The following is a 6,864-nucleotide window of genomic DNA, read 5'->3' on the forward strand; positions in this document are numbered from 1 at the left end:
GTGGACAAGGGAGCTAACAGAATGAATGGAGAGAAGTGGAGAATGAAAAATAATCAGAGACCCCCTGGTTCACACAGTCTGTAATTCCATGAAGATGCTAAGGTGAAAGCTTTGCTATGGACACAGAGGACCAGGTGTAGAGCCATCATGCAGGCTATGTGCCTGCTGGTTCTGTCTCTATGACTGCATATGAGCTTTGTTCAATTAATTTAGAGTCCGTGTTCTCCAGGTGGCCTCCATCCCCTATTGCCCTTACAAGTTTTCTACCTGTGCTTTTCAGGGTTCTATGATCACTGTGAGAAGTGATTTGATGGAAACATCATAGAGACATCACTTTAATATCTTTTTGTTCCAAGGTCTGTCTGTCTGTCTCTCTGTCTGTCTGTCTCCCTCTCTCTCTATTTTTGGTTCTCTGTTTCTGTCTCTCATGCGTCTACCCTGGGGATTATGTAATTGTTTCTAGTTGCTGTAGGATGAGATTTCTCTGAGGAGGACTGAAATCTGATGGCTATAGCAGAACACCATTAGGATTTATTTTTTTACTACTGGGGAAAAATCAGCATTGTTTCCTTTAACACTAGGTCTCAGGGCTATCTAGTGTCTGGTTTGTGGTCACGAAAGCAGTATCAGGTAGGTGTTCCATGTGGTAGAGTGGCCTTAACTCAAACCAGACATTGGTTATTCCCATAAGCTTTGTGCTTCAATGGCCTTAGCATTTTTTGTAAGCAGGACTGCAATGTAGATCAAAGGACTTTGGCATGGTTGAGAGTTTTATTTCTCTTTTGGAAGCTTGAACAGTACCTTCCTATAATAAAGACATTGTGATGTAGTAAGATGGTTGTATGTAGGCACCCGCTTGACCTGTCCACATCCAATGAGTTGTGTGTGACTATCCCTCAGCTATGAGCCCTTGAAGTCGTTAATGGAGATCAACCTATTGTCTTGACATCTGCCTGAGGTGTTTGGGGATTTCCACCGGTCCACTTTAGCTACCATCTCAATTGTAGGTAATCCAGTCCTGGTAATGGAAGTTTTGTTTGATGACAAGAGATTTACAGGGGGAATCTGTCTCCTCCCATTATTTGCAGACATCATGATGATTGTGTTCTTATATTTTACAAAGACTTTACTGCAATAGATTTCCATACTACCCCTCAAATGCCCTTCAATTCTACCTGTGTTTCCCTGAATTCCTTATCTAGAACCCATTTCGCTCCCCATCCCAATCCTATGCTTCTGTCATAGACCCTCCAGTCCATAAACTCTCGAATACTTCCCACTATCAGGGAGATCCTTGTTTCCTCATAGTCTCTTCTACTACACATAGTCTCTCTGGGAGTTTAGGCTGAAGCTTGGGTTTCCTGTTTTTAACCTATAATATCATCATATAAACATATTCATATCATATTTATCACTCTGATCTGGATAACCTCACTCACGATGATTTTTTTTGCTCCATCCATTTGCATGAAAATTTCATGACGTCAATTTTTAAATAGTGCAGTAATATTTTGTTGTATAGGTGTATAATGTTTTCTTTAACCATTCTTCAGTCGAGGCACCTGTAGGTAGTTTTGAATTTCTAGCTATTGTGATTCCAACTAGAATGAACATAGTGAGCAAGTGTCATTTTGGTAGCTGAAGCATCCTTGTGGAACATGCCCAAGACTGGTATCTCTGGAAGGAGAGGTAGATTGATTTCCATGTGGAATCATAGTTCCTCTAAATCAATGGAGAAAAACTCACAGAGTGAAGCAGCAAACACCCAGCTTGCATGAGTCTGCAACAGGTCTTCTATGTATGTATCATGCCTTTAGTATATTGGGAGTACTTTTTATTTGTATTTTGTTGAACCTCTGATTGTGTGAACAAGTGGATTTCTGAGTTATAGGGTTTTTGTGGACTCTTTTCCTCCTATTGGTTTGAATTTCCAACTTTTATTTGATAGTTGTGTTTTGTCTTATTCTAATTTATTTTGTTGTGTTTCCCTCTTATCTCTCAGGACCTGTTATTTTCTTGTTTTAAACAAGTTTATTTATTGAAAGAATTTAAAAATAGTAAAGAGGCCTTCATTAACAACTAATAAATTATAAATATTAATATGAAACATTAAGACTTTACATGAAAACTCCATGTGTCACTCTTGTAGCAGCTTGTTTCTAGACTTCTGAACACTTGCTTGTTAGATTGTGAACCATGCTCCAGACCCTGCTCTCCTCTGCATCACAGCAGAGGCCTCTGTGCTCACAATCACATATGGTCAGCACAGTTCTGGTGACAAGCTACCACAGCCAGCATCATGGAAGTCAGGCACATAAGGCACCATAGGGGCTTACTTTAGTCAACAAGGCCCCAGTAGGTCCTAACTTTAACAGCAGAAGAAAGCCCAGCGTGATCTTAGCTAGAGCTGACTGAGAACCTTTTTGAGCAGCATGAGACAGAACTATGACTTCACCCTGGAAGCCAGTCAAAGACTGGGCAGTCCTTCCTTCCTACTCCTGCCATGAGAGGTGAAGTCAAAACTGAAAGCAGACACCTAAATGAGGTGAGTTGGCTGACCACTGAGTCCACAAAGGATCCACAATCCGTGAGGCACCCATGTACGCTATTTATATTACAAATGTATCTTCACAGAGGGATCTATATGGCTGCTGCTCAAATGCAAGCCTGAGACTCTTGTGGAAGCAGAAGACCAGGAGCACAACCATGATGATAATAGTGAGGTGGCCCCAAATAATTTCTAGCTGCTGCTTAAGTAAGATTGGAAGCACAGAGGCCTGTCCTGGCTTGTGAATTGGGCTGGACACATTGTAAACACTGAAAAAATGGCAGTGTCCTCTAAATCTTCACAAAGCATGTACACTCAAATATGTACACAATGAGTTCAGAAAGTTTAAAAGAACCTCTAAAGAGTGTACACAGGATTTAAATTGTCTCAGGAGCTGCTTTCCTGATACAGGAGGAATGTGTTGTGTGATAGCTGTACAAGGTGTTGCCACTGTCCTCTCTGGAAGGAGTCAGAGGCATTGGGCCAGACACAGAGGCAACTAACCACCACATGCCTTGCTAACCCATAGCAAAGCTGCCAGATGATCCCAAGAGATGCAGGGCACAATTCCCTCCAGGCTCTGATGAAAAACAATGCACCTAAAGGAAGATTTCTGGCTGAGACATTAATTTCATTATGAAACTGAAGATCAATCCATTTTGACCCCCTCATAATTTCAACAGACGTATTTATGGGTATTCCTGACCTGGGATCTCAGGGGGCCCATGAGAGAGATGTAGGACACCCAGCCCAGTTCTTGTTTTGCTTCTCTAGAAATGCAAAAAGGTTACAAACTTTAAAGGCTGATGTGTTCTTCCGAAGGCAGACCCAACCTCTCCCAGAAAGGCAGGCAGGACACAGATTCCTGAAGAGCCATGTGGTTGGACAAGGCCAGCTGAGCCAGAAGTCCACAGGAAGATTAAGAGAAGGAAGACCCCCAAGGGCTTGAGGGCTCAGGTTGGACGCTGGGAAGTTAGACCTAGCTGTCTTCATCCTCCTGGTCCTCATCCTCATCCTCTGGGAAGTGAGCTTGCTTCTTTGGAACATTCTGTGCAGACACTGGGTCAGGTTCTCAATACAGTCCGTCACGGGGTGCAAACATAGAAAGAGGACAGCTGGTATCAGGAGGTTGTGATGCTGATGCTGTCTCCATGGCACATTTCCTGCCTCTTCTGTCCATCTAAAGACAGCCGTGCAGTGTGACAGCATAGTCTTCAGCTAGACCACTGCGGGGATCTCCATCTGACAGAATGAGAGCCAGGGGCAGTTGGATGTGACCCCGGTGGCTTGCACGTTGGTGTGGACCATGGAAGTTGCAGCTGCTGCAGCTGTATATGGTGTGCTGGCCATGGGGTGAAGATGACCTCTCCATTGCCCTGTACAGTGTTGATAGGGTGTCCATCCAGGTAGACATCTACATTCAACAGGCTTGGGGAGGGGCCTCTGAGGATCACCACTTCATTGAAGGCTTGGTAATAGGTGACCTGCTTTCGACCCTCTGTGTCCAGGCCGTTTTCACTGAGGCCATTATGACACTGTCAAGTGGAACTTATACCACAACCTAAATATGAATTCAAGTGGATGGGCCTGAATAATTGCAAGTATTATTTATTGTTAGCTTGCCTTGTTTTAAAGAATATGAAGTTTAATTTCATTATTATTATTATTATTATTATGCTTTGAATGACAATAGATTGTTTTGTCATCCAAGAAATGGCATAAAATTATTATTAAAACACTCAGTGTGAAGCCATAAAATATACTCAAAAGACCTGATGCAGTTCCTTTCAGGCCCTACAAGTGCTGGATCAGCCCCCCTACCTTCATATATGCTCTAATCCCCACATTCTAACAGGTATGTATGTAGCTCAGTTGTAGAGCTCCTGCTTTGCATGCTTGAAGTTCTGGGTTAGATTCCTGGCATCTCCATTACAATTTTAATTGTTCTCTTTCAGAATCTATTTTGATGTTTTATGTTGAGAGGTATAGAAGATTTCCTGTGTAGAAGGGGGTATATTGCAATAAAAATTCATTTTCAGAAATTTACAATGTGATTGGGGATATAACTAAATACACAGAAGGTGAAGACAGCATATTAGATATTATGAACTATAAGTACAATTTAAGTTGTTGCAATAAATGAAGAGATAAATAGTGTAGGAAAATTATGAAACAAGATGACAAGCCTGCCCTAAATAGAAAAAAATGTTTTTCAAGTTCTGAAAGAAGCCGTGTTCTAAAAGAGAATAGATTTATGATCAGGATGGTTTCTGGAAATGACCCAAGCTCTTAGATATAACAGCATATTGCTAGTCAACAGCAGATAATTAGTAATCCCTCAGGATAATCTCCCTTTGAACGAGTAGTAGAGCCTAAGTATGAATTAAAATGGATGGACCTGAGTAATTCCAAGTAGTATTTATTGTTAGCCTGCCTAATTTGAAGAAGATGACGTTTATTACTATCATTATCTTACATTGATTGAAAATAGATTGTTATCTCATCCAATAAATGTCATATAAAGTGCATGAAGATATTAAACTGGAAGCCATATAAAAAGTCAAAGGACCTGATGTATTTCCTTTAAAGCCCTAGAAATGCTGGTTTACTCTCGCTTTATTCATATAGGCTTTGGTCAACAGGTTTTAGTGTACCGGGATGTAGTTCAGGTGGTAGAGTGCTTATATCGCACATATGAGGTCCCGGGTTCGATCCCCGGCATCTCCAAGGTGAGGTTTCTAAAGTTTTTCCCTTTCAGGATCTATTCCATAAGGTGTCCCAGACTTGTGAGCTCATATGTGGTTGTCATACAAACCTGGGGTCATTATGGCGACTGTTTTCAATGGCTTCCCAAGCGATGTCCTGGAAAGGAAAATTCCTGCTGTTTGTACTGAGTGAGCTTCTGGGTTCCCAGAGGTGAGTACCTGAATCTTCCTGAGGGTGGGGAGGCAGATGCAGGGATCCCACACCCAAGTAGGTTCACTCTCCCTTCCAGATTTGCGGCCAGGTTTCTGCAGAAGGAGAGAGAGTGGGGACCATTCTGCCTCCTGCATGTGCTGTGCTGTCTGGACCTGGCTGTGCTGGAGCCATAGGAGGAGTGTTCTGGGGGAGGGAGCAGGAAGGAGATAGACAGTAGAGTGAGCTCTCTCTGATCCCAGCTTGCTGCTCCCTGAAAAGGGATCAGATTGCTCCCGCACAGGATCTGAGGGACATAAAGCAGGAAAGTCTAAAGACTAATCAGTGATTACCCTCAGATGCCTCTGTAATATGCAGTTGGTTAGAGGATTATTTTTCCTCCTTAGTAGTTTGCGAGTTAGTTTGGTTTTGAGACAACGTTTCATTGTGTCCTACCCTGTCTGTGAACTCTCAATGAATCTCCTGCCTCAGTTGCCCTGTGAAGGGATTACAGGTGTGGGACACTGTGTGCTTGTCACCAGTTTGTGATTTTAATTTACTTTTTTGTGGGTCCCACCTTCCCTGGTGACCCTGATCTCTCCTCAGTGTCCCTGTCCTGACGCTCTCTGCATAAGGCATTAAAATTTCTATGGAATGTCTTATAAATAGAACCAAACCTATCAATGTCCCCTTGAACAGCACACCTACATCTTTCGCATTTCTCAATTTCTGTTTGTTGACTGACTTTGTGAGCTTTTCTGTATGTTTCATGGGAATTATTTATGGTATATGTTTGTGTAACTTTCCTCCTCATAGACTTGTATCTTTTCAGTTCTCGTCCATGCATTATGAAGAGCATGTGTTTTCAAATTTTAAGTATTCCTCCTTCTGGGTCATTCAGTTATGCCTTTGTTTTTTTAATTAATTTTTATTTAAATTAAATAGAATATTAGATTATGTACCAATTGCACTACCCTCTGCTCCACTCCTCTAAACCCCTCCCCACTAGTCCCCCATCAAACCCTGAGAGAGCATTAGGCTTCCCATATGGAATCATCATCAAAGTCTGTCACATCTTTAGGGTCAGGACCTAGTCCCTAGTTCCTCTCCTGTGTGTCTAGGCTGAGAGGTGCCTGCAAAAGAATGCCCAAGACCCCAACTGACAGCCACATTCAGGGGGCCTGGGTCAGGCTTATGCTGGTTCCCCAGCAGTCTGGCTAGTGTCCTTGAGCTCTGACTTGCTAGGTCAGCCATCTCTTGGGTTTGTCTTGACCAATCTTGCTCATTCCTGCTGCTGATTCCAGGAGTTCGGCTCAGTGCTTAGCTCTCTGGCCTCAAACTCACAGAGGCCAGCCAGTCTCTAGCTCCAGAGCGATTGGACTAAGTCGTGTGCCACCAATGCCCTGGTTGCTTGGATTCAT

General features: G+C 42.7%; 1 pseudogene; it reads right to left on the reverse strand.

Annotated features, from left to right (window-relative positions):
- LOC118239382 overlaps positions 1 to 6,864 on the reverse strand; it is a 9,430-nt pseudogene extending 2,566 nt beyond the window's left edge.

This window comes from Cricetulus griseus, chromosome X (genome assembly GCF_003668045.3).
Source record: "Cricetulus griseus strain 17A/GY chromosome X, alternate assembly CriGri-PICRH-1.0, whole genome shotgun sequence".
NCBI classification, from domain to species: Eukaryota; Metazoa; Chordata; class Mammalia; order Rodentia; family Cricetidae; genus Cricetulus; species Cricetulus griseus.